Below are 14989 nucleotides of genomic sequence, written 5' to 3' on the forward strand. Positions count from 1 at the left end.
AGAATAGGCCTTTGGGGCTGGAGAGATGCCTCAGTATTGAGATGGCTCACCCATGTCAGGTGGCTCACAACTGCCTCTGACTCCAGCTCCAGGAAGTCTGACCACTCTCTTGACCTCCACAGGTACCTACACACACACACATACACACACACACACACACACACACACACACACACACACAGGGAGAGAGAGAGAGACAGAGACAGAGACAGAGACAGAGAGAGAGGCAGGCACAGGCACATGTATATACACATGCACACACACACACAAAAATAAGTAAATAAAAGCTTAAGAGTAGGACTTTGAATGATGACTGTCATGTCCTTGGTGCCACCAGAGAGTGACAGTACAGCAATGGACACAAAGGTCATTCTGGGGTAAGGCATAAGTGAATGATAGAGAAGAGTCAGTACAGCAAAAGACAGTCAAGATGTGAGTTGTTTCTTTTATAAAATTTTATTAACATTTAAAAATGATTCTCCCTCACTCACACCATCTCTTTCTCTACCCACTGTGTGTGTGTGTGTGTGTGTGTGTGTGTGTGTGTGTGTGTGTGTGTGTAGGAGAGAGCATAGTTTGAAGAAATTGGCTTTTCTCCTTTCATCATTTAGGCCCAGATGGTTTACTTTTGACAAAGGCAAAATGTATATATATATATATATATATATATATATATATATATAGAGAGAGAGAGAGAGAGAGAGAGAGAGAGAGAGGAGCTCTTACTCATCACTCCTTGATGAGCCAAAGCTACATTTTCAGTTTTAATGACTAGGCCTAAGAGATCCATGAAACAAAAATGCCTCTGATCTGCAAGCCCCTTGTCCAAGGACAGATAGTCCCTGAAATGCTAGAGGCTATGGTTTATGGAAGATAACAAGTCACATGTTTTCACTCCCCTAAACAAGTTTGTTTGGCCCATCTGCACCGGATGCACTTGATCGCATGTGGGTAGTAGTTCACAGGCAGAAAATACGTCAGCATGTACACTTGCCCTTAACTGGATGTGGACTAGAGGACATCAGGAGGTAAACTTGCCCCTGATTGAACAGGATGGAAATGCAATAAATCATGGGTTTTCCTTCTTAAGCTGCTGCAAACTGTGATTCTGGGTCATTTCCCAGGAACCTGGGTATGAACCTGGCCAGAACCCATCCACCTGGCCAGTATTTAATTAAAACTTGCTTCAAATTTGGCTTTAAACTGTGTTAGTGATCATATTCTCGATCATTGGGATTAACATCAGTTCCTGAGGCAGGCAGACATATAAGACTATCTCCAGAACCAGGCAGGATCCCGCTTCCCTTATGCTTCTTCCCCTTTACACCCCTTCTCCCCTCCAAGATCAGAGAAAGGAAAGAGGAATGATCCCTTTGCAGAGGAAGCTCGCTGGTGTGACACGTGACACCCAGTTCCTCCACTGGGCACCCTGATTACTCTGGGCGTCCTTCACTCACACAACCGAGCTCCTGACGGCGGCTGACTCCACACTCAAATCTAAAAATGAGTAACTGGTACAGCCCATGGCTGGTGAAAGGCAAACACAAAACCCAGGAATGTAGATGACAAACACATTTTCTCAGGGTTCTGAAGAGAACACCCTTTTTCTTTCTTACAAAGGACCTAGGGACCTTTGATCTTCAGTATGAAGGAGTGCGTGAGTGCCAAAGCTACTGGCAGCCATCTTGTGGTCACTTTCGGAAATACATTATCTAAGGGAGAGGGTGAAAAGAAAAACAACCAAACCTTCCTTGTTGGCTCTGAGTTGTTGGATCCAGCCTGGCTGAAGCCCCGTTCCTCCAACTTCTTAGGCATGTGAACAAGTACATTTCCTTTAATGTTCAAGCCAAATTCCATAATTTTGTGCTTCTAATCGACTCAAACTGTAACACATAAGCACATTACATTAGAGAGCCCTGTCTCTGTGTTCCCTCTAATCTGTCTAGATTCTGCCAAAGACAAGGTGATGACCAGGATAGAAAGCGCATTTTCTTCTGTCAGTCACACGATCCATCAAGCAAATCAAATGATGCTATTTCTTCTCCCACAGACTCAAATGAAAAAAAGGAAAGGATCTGGTATACAGTAATTCAGTGAATGTGAATGGTATTACTCTTTTGTTGTTTTTTTAAAATAGACTTTGGTGTGGGTGTGTGTGTGTGTGTGTGTGTGTGTGTGTGTGTGTGTGTGTATGTGGGTCAGACGATAACTTTCAAGAGCTGGTTCTCATCTTTTACTTTGCTGAGGCAGGGTTTCTCCTGTATCTGTGCTGTGTTGTGTTCCCAGATAGCTGGTCCATGAGCTTCTGGTTTATTCTGTCTTTGCCTCCTAGCTCAAGAGTCTGAGGTTTCAGGTTCTTGCCACCACATCCAGTTCTTTACACGTGCTCCAGGGATCCAACCTAATCATCAGGCTTTTTGTTTGTTTGTTTGTTTGTTTGTTTGTTTGTTTCGAGACAGGGTTTCTCTGTGTAGCTTTGGAGCCTATCCTGGCACTCGCTCTGGAGACCAGGCTGACCTCGAACTCACAGAGATCCACCTGCCTCTGCCTCCCTAATGCTGAGATTAAAGGCGTGCGCCACCACTGCCCAACAGGCTTATTTTTTAAGAGACATTATAAGTTTACATAAAATTTGAGCAAGCCATACAGAAATTTTCCATATGCCCTTGCTCAAATACAGGTACAACCTCCCTCTCTTGGCATCCTACTCCAAAAAGGTCCTGTTGACACTACTGAGAGAAATACACTCACACACTATCACCACAGGCCTTAGTTTCAATAGGGCTTGCTCTTGACTTGGAGTATATCATGGGTTTAGACAATGCATAATGGCATCCATCCATCATTACTGTGTCTCCAGAGTATTTCAGTGCCCTAAATATACTCCACATTCTGCCCAGTCATTCATTCTTCCAGCCCTTGACAACCACTTATCTTATGATTTTATTCATAGTTTTACCTTCTCTAGAAAGATACGTATTTGGAATTATATGGGATATAGCTTTTGCTGATTGGTCTCTTCAATTTAGTAAATGTATGTGAGGGGTGTGTGTGTGTGTGTGTGTGTGTGTGTGTGTGTGTGTGTGTGTGTGTGTGTGTGTGTTGGGTGTGTGGTGTATTAAATTCCAGGCCTCAAGCATTCTAGGCAAGTGCTTTACTTGTGATCTATACCGTGAAACCAGTAGTATGTATTTCTAGTATGTATTTTTGTCACCCTTCCCACATTGTCCAGACATACTACAATGCTTTTATTTATTCATCTACTGAAGGATATCTTGATTACTTCCAAGTCTAGGAAACAATGAAAAAGTTGGCATAAGCATCCATGAGCAGGGTTTTATATGGAACCTAGTTTTCTTCATTTGGGTAAATGCCAGAGTTCAATTGCTGGGTCACCTGCTAAGAGTAGTTGGAGTTTGCTGACTGTCTTGTAAATGACTGTGCCATTTTAATTCCAGCCAGCCCTGACAGAAAGCTCTCACCTGTCCACCTTTGATGCTATCAGGGTTCTAGGTTCTACATTTGGGGTCTGCTCATTGCTGTTTTAGTTTCCATTTCCCCGATGATGCCACAGGGAACATCTTCTAATTCTTTGCTATCATCTATGTTCTTTGAAGAGCTACTCCTTAAGTTCTTTGTCTCATTTTTAATTGGGTTCGTTCTTGTTGAGTTCTAAGAGTTTCCCATATGTTTTGGATACCAGTCTTTTATCAGCTACTCTTTGGCAAATATTTTCTCCTAGCCTTTCGTTTCTCTTAGTGCTCTCTTGATAGGGTTTTTGGACAAAACACAGTCTTTAATTTTAATGAAGTCCAGCTCATCCTCGCCCTACAAGTGTGTTTTCCATGTCATTTCCAACAAGTCATCGCCAAACTCAAGGGCACCCAGACTTCCTTTTTTGTTACTTCCAGGAGCATCATGGCTCTGCATGTTGCTCTGGGATCTACTTCAAGTTACTTGTAGGAAGATTGGAAGAACTGTATCTCAATTTCTTTCTTTGCATTTGGGTGTCCAAGTGGTGTTGATACTATAGTGTGAATATTGCTACTTTCTCACCATTAAGTAAAACATTACCTGTAGGGCTTTTTATAGACAGGATCAAGTTGAGGACCTTTTCCTATAGTCCTAATTTACTAAAAGTTTTTCTCATTATCAAATATTATATTCCTATTAATGTGATGATATGACTGTTTTCCTCCTTTACCTTGTTGATATGATAAATTAGCTTCCAAATGTTGAACCAGTTTTGTTTACATGGAATAACTCTCTTGGCCATGATGCATAATTCTTTTTATATACTGTTGGGTTCAGTTTTTCAAAATGTTGTTGGGGATTTTTTTTTTTTTTGGTTTTTCGAGACAGGGTTTCTCTGTGGCTTTTAAAGGCTGTCCTGGAACTAGCTCTTGTAGACCAGGCTGGCCTCAAACTCACAGAGATCCACCTGCCTCTGCCTCCTGAGTGCTGGGACTAAAGGCGTGTGCCACCAACGCCCGGCTGTTGTTGGGGATTTTTAAATCTATCTTCCATGTGTGATCATGGTTAATAATTTTCTATTCATGTAATGTCATTGGCTTTATAATGTACTAAGGTGATGTTGGCTTCATAGAATGAGTGAGGAAGTTTTCTCTCTGCCTCTGGCTCCCGGAAGAGTTTATAGGACCTTTGGTAGAATTTCCTCCTTAAATATCTGGTAAAATTCACCAGTGGACCCTTTTGTAACAGCTGTGTCATTAAGTATTGATTAAATTTCTTTTGTAGATATGAACCCATTTCAGAATATCTATTTCTTCTTGTGTGAATCTTGACAAACTGAGGTTTTTCAAGGAATGAAAATGACAAGCTTCCTCCTGGTCATCGGGTTTGGAGGCAGAGTGGTTCATAATGTTCCCTCTTTATGCTTTGAAAGTCCATGTATTCTGTAATGACATTCCTTCTTCCATCTCTGGTATCACTAATTTGTGACATCACTCTCTTAGCCTGGCTAGAGCTTTACTGATCTCTTTATATTTTGTTTTCAATTTCATTGCATGGTGCTCTAATTTTTATTACTTTTATTCTACTTACTTTGAATTTAATTTGCTCTTGTCCTAATTCTCAAAGGTAAAAGCTTAACTGTTGGATTTTAGGTTACCCTTCCCCCACCCCCCATACAGGCTTCCCTCTCAGTACTGTTCTTGATGCATTCTGTATAATCTGGTAGGCTATGTCTTCATTTTCACTCAGTTTGACTTTTTAAAAAATTCTCTTGAGATTGATTCATTGAACTTTGTGTTATTTATAAATGTGTATTTTAATCTCGAAATGTAGATTTTTCCAGCTGTTGTTTTTTTCTTGATTGCTAGATGAAGTTTATTGTGGCCTAAAAGCTGAGATTGTAGGATTCATATTGTTCTACATTTGCTAAGGCACATTTTCTGGATGAGAGTATGGTCTGTCTGGGTGAACACTTCATGTGAACTTGAGAAGAATGTGCACTCTACCATGTTAGAACAGGTAACCTATGACTACCCATTATATCCAGCTGCTTGACAGTGTTTGGAGTTCAACTGAATTCTTACTGATTTTTCTGCCTGCTGTGCCTATGTTTGATAGAAGGATATTGAAATCATGGATTCTTCTCCTTTTCTTCCTTGAGTGTCTTTTCAGTAAAAGTGTGTGTGTGTGTGTGTGTGTGTGTGTGTGTGTGTGTGTGTGTGTGTGTTTGAGTGTATGTGCAAGTGTCCACATAGGCCAGCAGAGGGCAGAATATTCCACTGAGCTGGAGTTACAGGGATCTTGGGCAGTAGGAACTGAACCAGGTCCTCTGCAAGAGCAGTGAGCACTCTTAACAGCTTAGCCATCTCTCCAGCCCTCCTTTCAGTTTGTACATGTGTTTTGATGCTCCATTTTCAGACACACAAACATTAAGAACTGTTACATCTTAAAGAACTTACTACTCAATCTGTCTTCGTAATGTTCCTCTTTGCCACTGGTTATTTTCCTCCCTCTGAAATTAATACTGTTCGTCTACTTTGCTGTGATCTGTTTTAATATGATATGACATTTTCCATCCACTTCCTTTTCATCTCTATGTGACTTTGTGATTAAAGTGGACTTGTTATAGAGAGCATATAGTTTGTTTTCTCTTCTTGATCTTCAATTACAGTCTCTTAATTGTGCATTTAGGCTGTCAGCATTCACAATGATTGTTGATATTGTTGTATTAAGTTTTGTTTTGTTAGCATTTCTTACTCATTTCTGTTGTTCTTTGTACCCTTGTGTTCTGTCTTTTCTGGGCTTGGCTGATCATTTGATATTATTCCATTTTTCTTTTCTTTTTTGTATATCAGTTATACTTAGTGATCTTAGTTATACTTAGACCTTAGAGTTTGCAATGTACATGGTCAATTAATTGAATTCTACTTCCAAATAGCACCATCTTACTTTATGGGTAGTACAACCAGCTTATAGCTAAGAAATAATAGTTTCCTCCCCGACCTGTGTCATTTCATTTGTACACAAACTTAAGTATACATACCAAATATACTTCTAGTGTTGTTTTATACAGTTATCCATTGGATCCATTAAGGCTAAGAAAAAGAAAAGTCTTAGTCTATAGTGGTTTATACGTCTAATCCCAGCACCCAGGAGGCTGAGACAGGATGGTGACTGCAATTTTGAAGTCAGCCTAGTTTACATGAAGGGTTCCAGGCCAACCTCTGCAACATACTAAAACCTTGTTGAAGCAGGAGGAAGAAGGAAGAGGGAAAGAAGAAAAGAGGGGGAAGAAGAAGAGGGGGAAAGAAGAGGAAAGGAAGAACAGAGAATAAGAGGGATGGGGGAGAAAGGGGGTGAGGTATGAAAGAAAACATCATTTTATCTTAAAGGATTGCTTTGAGCTGGACAGTGGTGGCGCATGCCTTTAATCCCAGCACTTGGGAGGCAGAGGCAGGCGGATCTCTGTGAGTTTGAGACCAGCCTGGTCTACAAGAGGCAGTTCCAGGACAACCTCCAAAGCCACAGAGAAACCCTGTCTTGAAATAACCAAAAAACAATTGCTTTGAGATTTATTTTATTTATTTTGAGACAGTATCTTACTATGTAGCCCTGCTATCCCAGAACCTGCTCTGTAGACCAGACTGGCCTCCAATTTACAGAAACCTGCCAGTCTCTGCCTCTGCCTCCCAAGTGCTGGGATTAAAGGCATGTGCTACAATACCTGGCTATTTGAGCATTTCTTGAAGGCAGATCTGCCCATAGCAACCTCTCTCAGTTTTGCTTTGCTGACATTTTTTTTTATTTTGAAGAAAAATTCTGCTGAGAATTTCTGTTTGTGGGTTCTCCTATGTCAATGCTTTAAAAACACTTTCTTACTGACCTGGTTTTAGGGAAATCAGATTGACATTTCAACTTTCATTAAAACAGAAGCAGCCATCATGAGTTTGTCAGGGTCAGTGAGGAGGCAGTAACGGTACACAAACACCTTAATGACTCTTTGCAAAGATGGTCTGAGGTCTCTCTCCTTCTAACCAGTGACTTTTCTTACTGTAATGAAACCCATATGCTTCCAATAAAAATAATGGCTTGTGTTCAAGCCATTTGCTAATTCTGCCTAGAGGGGGAGTGTGTGTGTGTGTGTGTGTGTGTGTGTAAGAGAGAGAGAGAGAGAGAGAGAGAGAGAGAGAGAGAGAGAGAGAGAGATGTGCCTCACATCATTAATTTTAAATATCCTATTTTGTTTTATTTTCAGAATGAAATGGTATGGAACAGTGTAATGAGCAATAGAAATATGAAACCAAGAAGCAATTATATCTTCAAAGAGCAAAGTGAGAGCAAATGAAAGGCCTTGCATAAGTTAGCATACAAACAGGCAGATCATAACATCATTTATAGAGTCCACATACATGCCTTTTGGGTACGTCTGTAAATTATCTTCCACAAACATCATGTTGTACCACTGGAGACTCATTTCTGGGCTATAGTTAAAATTGGATTTCTCAAGAGGCCCAAAAAAAACCTCAAATTTAATTTCTTCAGTATCAAGTATCTTTAGTCTGTAGCCATTATGCTGGGCACTGGGGCAACAAGATAAATAGGGAATAAAATCTACCTTCAACATTCTTACAGTCTAGTTGAGAAGACACAAATAACTGTGATGGGATGTGTGCCAGATGACAAAGACGGTAGTACACTAAATTCAAGGTGAAAAGATAAGTCAGGCCTTCTAAAGAGGTAGCAGAAACTGAAGAGATGCAGTACAAAAAAAAAATTGGGGCCAGCTAGATGTACAGGCCAAGTCATCAATCATTCTGTAAGAAAAGTGGCCAAGCTCCCTAAGAACAAATGAGAAGCAGAAGCCAGCGCTCTGTGTAAAAAGATGGGCTAAGCCCAAGCTCTCCACAAGTGAGCTGGGACTGCCTCAAAATTTCATGATCGTTTTTCTGGGACAATGGGAAACAATGATTATGATATAAAAATAGGAAATAGGCCTTTGCTATGCATAAGTATACCATCCAAACATAATGTTCTACAATGGAGCAAATGTCTAATCCGTGATACAAAGACATGGCTCAGAGTTGGCATCTCAGAGGATCTGTCTGAGGCAATTCTTTTCCCCCCCCTTTTTAAAATTTAAATTAGAGCAGGGCGTGGTGGTGAATGCCTTTAGTCCCAGCACTCTGGAGGCAAAAGCAGGCAGATCTCTGTGAGTTTGAGGCCAGCCTGGTTTACAGAACAAGTGCCAGGATAGGCTCCAAAGCTACACAGAGAAACCCTATCTCGAAAAACCAAATAAATAAATAAATAAATTTAAATTAAAAACAAGCTTGTTTTACATGTCAATCCCAGTTCCCTCCCCCTCCTCTCCTCCCCTGCCCTTCCACCAACCCCCTATCCCATCCCCTTTCTGCTCCCCAGGGAGGGTGAGGCCTTCCATGGGGGAATCTTCAAAGTCTGTCATATCATTTGATGCAGGGCCTAGATCCTCCCCCGTGTGTGTAGGCTGAGAGAGCATCCCTCTATGTGGAATGAGCTCCCAAAGTCCATTCGTGTACTAGGGATAAATACTGATCCACTACCAGAGGCCCCATAGATTAACCAGATTTCCTAACTGACATGCACGTTCAGGGGATCTGGAACAGTCCTATGCTGGTTTCCCAGCTATCACTCTGGGGCCCATGAGCTCCCCCTTGTTCAGGTCAGCTGCTTCTTTGGGTTTCTCCAGCCTGGTCTTGACCCCTTTGCTCATCACTCCTCTCTCTCTGTAACTGGATTCCAGGAGTTCAGCTCAGTGTTTAGCCGTGGGTGTCTGTGTCTGCTTCCAACAGCTACTGGATGAAGGCTTTAGGATGGCAATATAAGGTAGCCATCAATCTCATTACTGGAGAAGGGCATTTAAGGTAGCCTCTCAAATATTGCTTAGATTGTTAGTTGGGGTCAACCTTGTAGATCTCTGGACATTTCCCTAGTGCCAGATTTCTCTTTAAACCTATAATGTCTCCCTCTATTATGGTGTCTCTTTTCTTGCTCTTCTCTATTCTTCCCTTGACTCCATCCTCCTGCTCTCTCATGCCCTCCTCTCCCCTTCTCTTTCTCCTAACTCCATCTCCCCTCCCCCATGCTCCTAATTAGCTCAGGAGATCTTGTGTCTTTCCCCTTCTCTAGGGGACCATGTATGTCTCTCTTAGGGTCCTCCTTGTCTCCTAGCTTCTCTGGCTGTGTGGATTGTAGGCTGGTAATCATTTACTCTATGTGTAAAATCCATATATGAGCGAGTACATACCATGTTTGTCTTTTTGTGACTGGGTTACCTCATTCAGGATGGTTTCTTCTAGTTCCATCCATTTGCCTGCAAATTTCAAAATTCCACTGTTTTTTTTTCCGCTGAGTAGTACTCCAATGTGTAAATGTACCACATTTTCTCCATCCATTCTTCAGTTAAGGGGCATCTAGGTTGCTTCCAGGTTCTTGCTATTACAAATAATGCTGCTACAAACATGGTTGAACAGACCTTGGTGTATGAATGTGCATCTTTTGGGTATATGCCTAAGAGTGGAATTGCTGGATCTTGTGGTAGACTGATTCCCATTTTCCTGAGGGATCGCCATACTTATTTTCAAAGTGGCTGTACGAGTTGGCACTCCCACCAGCAGTGGAGGAGTGTTCCCTTTCTCTACATCCTCTCCAGCATAAACTGTCATTGGTGTTTTTTATTTTAGCCATTCTGATCTCAGAGTTGTTTTGATTTGCATTTCCCTGTTAACTAAGGATGTTGAACACTTTCTTATCTGTCTTTCAACCATTTTAGACTTCTCTAATGAGAATTCTCTATTTAGCTCTGTGCCCCACTTTTTTTGTTTTGTTTTGTTTTGTTTTGTTTTTCAAGACAGGGTTTCTCTGTGTAGCTTTGGAGCCTATCCTGGCACTCGCTCTGGAGACCAGGCTGGCCTCAAACTCACAGAGATCCGCCTGCCTCTGCCTCCTGAGTGCTGGGATTAAAGGCGTGCACCACCAACGCCCAGCTGTGCCCCACTTTTAGTTGGATCATTTGGTGTTTTGGTGACTAGCTTCTTGAGTTCTTTGTATAGTCTGGAAATCAGTCCTCTGTCAGATGTGGACTTGGCGAATATCTTTTCCCATTCTGTGGGCTGCCGTTTTGTCTTGTTGACTGTATCCTTTGCCTTACAGAAGCTTCTCCGTTTCAGGAGGTCACATTCATTAATTGTTTATCTCAGTGTCTGTGCTACTGGTGTTATGTTCAGAAATCGGTCTCAATTTGTTCAAGGGTACCACATACTTTCTCTTCTAAGAGGTTCAGTGTGGCTGGATTTATGTTGAGGTCTTTGATTCATTTAGACTTAAGTTTTGTGCATGGCGATAGATATGGATCTATCTACTGTCTTCTACATGTCTGTATCCAATTATGCCAGCACCATTTGTTGAAGATGCTTTCTTTTTACCATTGTATAACCTTAGCTTCTTTGTCAAAAATCAGGTGTTCTTAGGTGTGTGGGTCCATATCAGGGTTTTCAACTCTATTCCATTGGTCTACCTGTCTATTTTTGTGCTAATACCAAGCTTTTTTCATGACTATAGCTCTATAATAGATCTTGATGTCAGGGATGGTATGCCTCTGGACACTGCTTTATTGTACAGGGTTGTTTTGGCTATCCTGGGTCTTTTGTTTTTCCATATAAAGTTGAGAATTGTTCTTTCAAGGTCTGTGAAGAGTTGTGCTGGGATTTTGATGGGGATTGCATCAAATCTGTAGATTGCTTTTGGCAAGATTTCCATTTTTACTATGTTGATCCTGCCTATCCAAGAGCATGGGAGATCTTTTCATTTTCTGGTATCTTCCTTAATTTCTTTCTTTAAAGACTCAAAGTTCTTGCCATACAGGTCTTTCACTTATTTGGTTAGCATTACCCCAAGGTATTTTACGTTGTTTGTGGCAATTGTAAAGGGTGATGTTTCTCTGATTTCTTTATCAGCGCATTTATCTTCTGTATATAGTAGGGCTACTGATTTTTTTTTTGAGTTAACCTTGTATCCTGCCACTTTGCTGAAGGTGTTTATTAGCTGTAGGAGTTCCCTGGTAGAGTTTTTTTGGGTCACTTATGTAAACTATCATATCATCTGCAAATAGTGAAAGTTTGACTTCCAATTCGTGTCCCCTTGATCTATCTCCTTTTGTTGTCTTATTGCTCTAGCTAGAACTTCAAGTATAATGTTGAAGAGATATAGAAAGAGTGGACAGCCTTGTCTTGTTCCTGATTTTAGAGGAATCACATTGAATTTCTCTCCATTTAGTTTGATGTTGGCTGTTGGTTTGCTGTATTTTGCTTTTATTATGTTTAGGTATGTTCCTGTTATCCCTGATCTCTCCAAGACCTTTATCATGAAGGGGTGTTGGATTTTGTCAAAGGCTTTTTCGGCATCTAATGAGATGATCATGTGATTTTTCTTTCTTAGTTTGTTTATATGGTGGATTTCATTGATGGATTTTTGTATGTTGAACCATTCCTGCATCCCTGGGATGAAGCCTGCTTAATCATGGTGGATGATTTTTCTGATGTGTTCTTGGATTTGATTTGCCAGTATTTTATTTAGTATTTTTTGCATCAATGCTCATGAAGATATTGGTCTGTAGTTCTCTTTCTTAGTTGTGTCCTCGTGTGTCTTGGGTATCAAGGTTAATGAAGCTGAGGCAATTCTTAAAGCATCCAACAGTGAGGGACAGCATGAGAAAAACACTCCCATAAGTGATTGGTTTTCAAATAAAAATTACAAAGACATGATGCTATCTACATTATTAGGAGCTGGTTGGCATACCCAACAAACAGGACACATTATATCTAAGGAAAAAGAAATAATGAGGTAACTTTTTAACAGGCTTAAAACAAATGTGTTTAGAATCGTCAGTGACAAGCAAAAATATCATCTCAGATAAATAGCAGGCTATTAAATTTTATGTATTTGAAAGGATAGAAAGTTGAGTTAAACTTAGTAGGTTACATTAGGTAAAAAAGATTAAGTTTATTGAAAAAGAGAATTAGGCAAATAAACATCTGGTTATACACTCAGAACTTCCCTTTCCCTTCTATAGCACATCAGAAAGTTTTATTTCCTGGATGTCTTTACACTGAGATTGAGGGAAACAGGACTGGGCTGTGAGTAGAAGTGAATTTTAGTCCTGGCCACTACACACCCTGGGTTTCCATCTTCCTCCTTGAAGGTTGTGATCTCCACATATTAATAGCAGCACCCATGTCAGAGGAAGGAATCTGGAGTCCTCTGCCCAGAGCTCTGAAACCTGCAGCAAACTATGATGTAGACAAAAAATAAACTTTCCTATTTTCTCTCTGGTCTTGTTTGTTTTACAGCAAAGCTTATCTCTTCTGAGATTTATACAATCTCGTAACTGTAATCACCTACAAAATCAAAATTTAAAAAACAGATCACAGCCTGCTCTATATGCTTGTAATCCCAACACTTGGGAAACTAAACCCAGAAAATGAAAAGGTCAAGACCAGCCTGAGCCAGAGTAGCCTGTCTACAGTCAAAAAATTTCACTAAGGCAGATATTGCACGGATGGTGAGAAATGCACCATTTCTGTTGAGCTTCTCGGTGGAAAGGCTGGATAACAGACTGGGATTTTTTTCAGAAAGAACTTGAACTGAGTGTGAAGAAGACTAGATAGAGATCTGATTGTTTGCCTTCCAAGGCTACTAACGGGAAGTCTAGAAAATATGAAGGTTTATCGCCTTGAACTTGGTTTTAAACAAAATGAAATTCAACATATGGTCACCAGAATCCCAAAGATGCTAACTGCAAACAAAAGGAAACTTACAGAGACTTTTGATTATATACACAACGTGATGAATATCCCCCACCACATCTCGTCAAATTCCCACAGGTATTTAATACAAGAGTATTTAAAATTAAAGAAAGACACTTATTTCTTGTCTACTTGGGAAAAGCACAGTACAATCCAGCAAAAACTAACTATGTCTCTTTGGACAAGTTCGTATCTATTCCTGATGAAGTATTCTGCAAAGAGATTGCCAAAACTTCAGTAGATGATTTTGAGAAATTCTTAAAGACACTTTAGTTTTTGATGAAAGTTTAAATATATTCTTTTAAAGTAAATGTATACATGAATAAATCAGTGTATTAAAAAAAAACAGATCACATACTTCCAACATAAAATGGCACAAGATAGGTATTACCATTCTAAAATGTAGGGAAGGGAGCATAGTAAGGAAATACTGGACCAAAGCAAGACCAAAAACCAACTGGGCATATTCCATATGCTGCGTCTCCATGTTTGATGTCAAAACACTCTTCAGACCTCCAATTCTTTTCAATTTTGTTGATTGCAACACACTTCTTCCTCTTGGGCTGGTTCAAGTCCCTGTCGGCAGCTTTCCTCAGCAGGTATCCCACAGCTCTGCATTTCCAAAATTTTGGAGTGTCCAAGGTGCTCCAAGCTTTACCTTCACAGTTTCACACAATGGACTTTCTAAGCTTCCTTTCAGGGGCACTCCTGACACTCCTTAGTCATGGCGGAAGATTCCATAACTCCTTTCTTCTATTCTTGACTCTTAAGCCAGACTTATAGGTTCAAAGCTGCCAAGTTCTGCTGCTTGCTAGGGCTGGTACATGGCCCCCTTGTTCAATTACATCTTCACCAGCTTTCTGTTTTCAATGGTTTCCTTCACTACCTAAGCTTGGTTGTCCTGGAACTGGCTCTATAGACCAGGATGACCTTGAATTTAAAGATCTGTTTTCCTCTGTCTCCAGAGTGCTGGGATTAAAGGTGTGTACCAGCATGCCTGGACCTATTGTTCTTTAATTCCTTTTCAGAAGTTGAAGTTTAGCCCTGTGGGGTCTTGCCCTGGGGTCACCACTGCCTTTATTCCATTTCTTAATCTGTTTATCTTCTTGAACACAGGATTTAGCTACACTCTACTTTCTGGTACCCCTTTTCTCTTCAAATTGCAAATTTTGTATTTTTCCTTGTTCACCTTGTCATTATACACCTGAATCAGTGTGACCACTAATAACCACACAACAGATTCAATACTATGCTGTTTTGAGATTTCCTCTGCCAATGGAATTAATCCAAAGTTCTTCACTTTAGCTTCAGGCAGATTCTTCAGACAAGGGCAAAATGCAGCCACATTCTTCACCAAAATATCACAAAATATCTAGGCAACATATTAAAATTCTTCTCCTCTGAAACCTATTGAGCTAGGCCCCTACCATTCAAATGATTTCAGGACCACTGTTTTCCATGCTTCTACTAGTATGGCCCAATAAGTCCCACTTAAATCTTTCAGCTGCTTTTCTAATTCAAACTCCCAAGTCCACATTTCTCTAGACAAAAGCATGGTCAGGCCTATCACAGCAATACCCCAGTCCCTGATGCCAACTTCTGTCTTCATTAAAGTTTATTTTGCTGTGAAGAGACACCATGACCATGACAACTCTTATAAAGTAAAACATTTA

General features: G+C 40.5%; 1 pseudogene; it reads left to right on the top strand.

Moving 5' to 3' along the window:
* The first annotated feature begins 309 nt into the window (after positions 1–309).
* LOC100769704 lies at positions 310–13604 on the top strand (annotated as a pseudogene).
* Positions 13605–14989: the final 1385 nt, after the last annotated feature.

This window comes from Cricetulus griseus, chromosome 4 (assembly GCF_003668045.3).
Source record: "Cricetulus griseus strain 17A/GY chromosome 4, alternate assembly CriGri-PICRH-1.0, whole genome shotgun sequence".
NCBI lineage: Eukaryota > Metazoa > Chordata > Mammalia > Rodentia > Cricetidae > Cricetulus > Cricetulus griseus.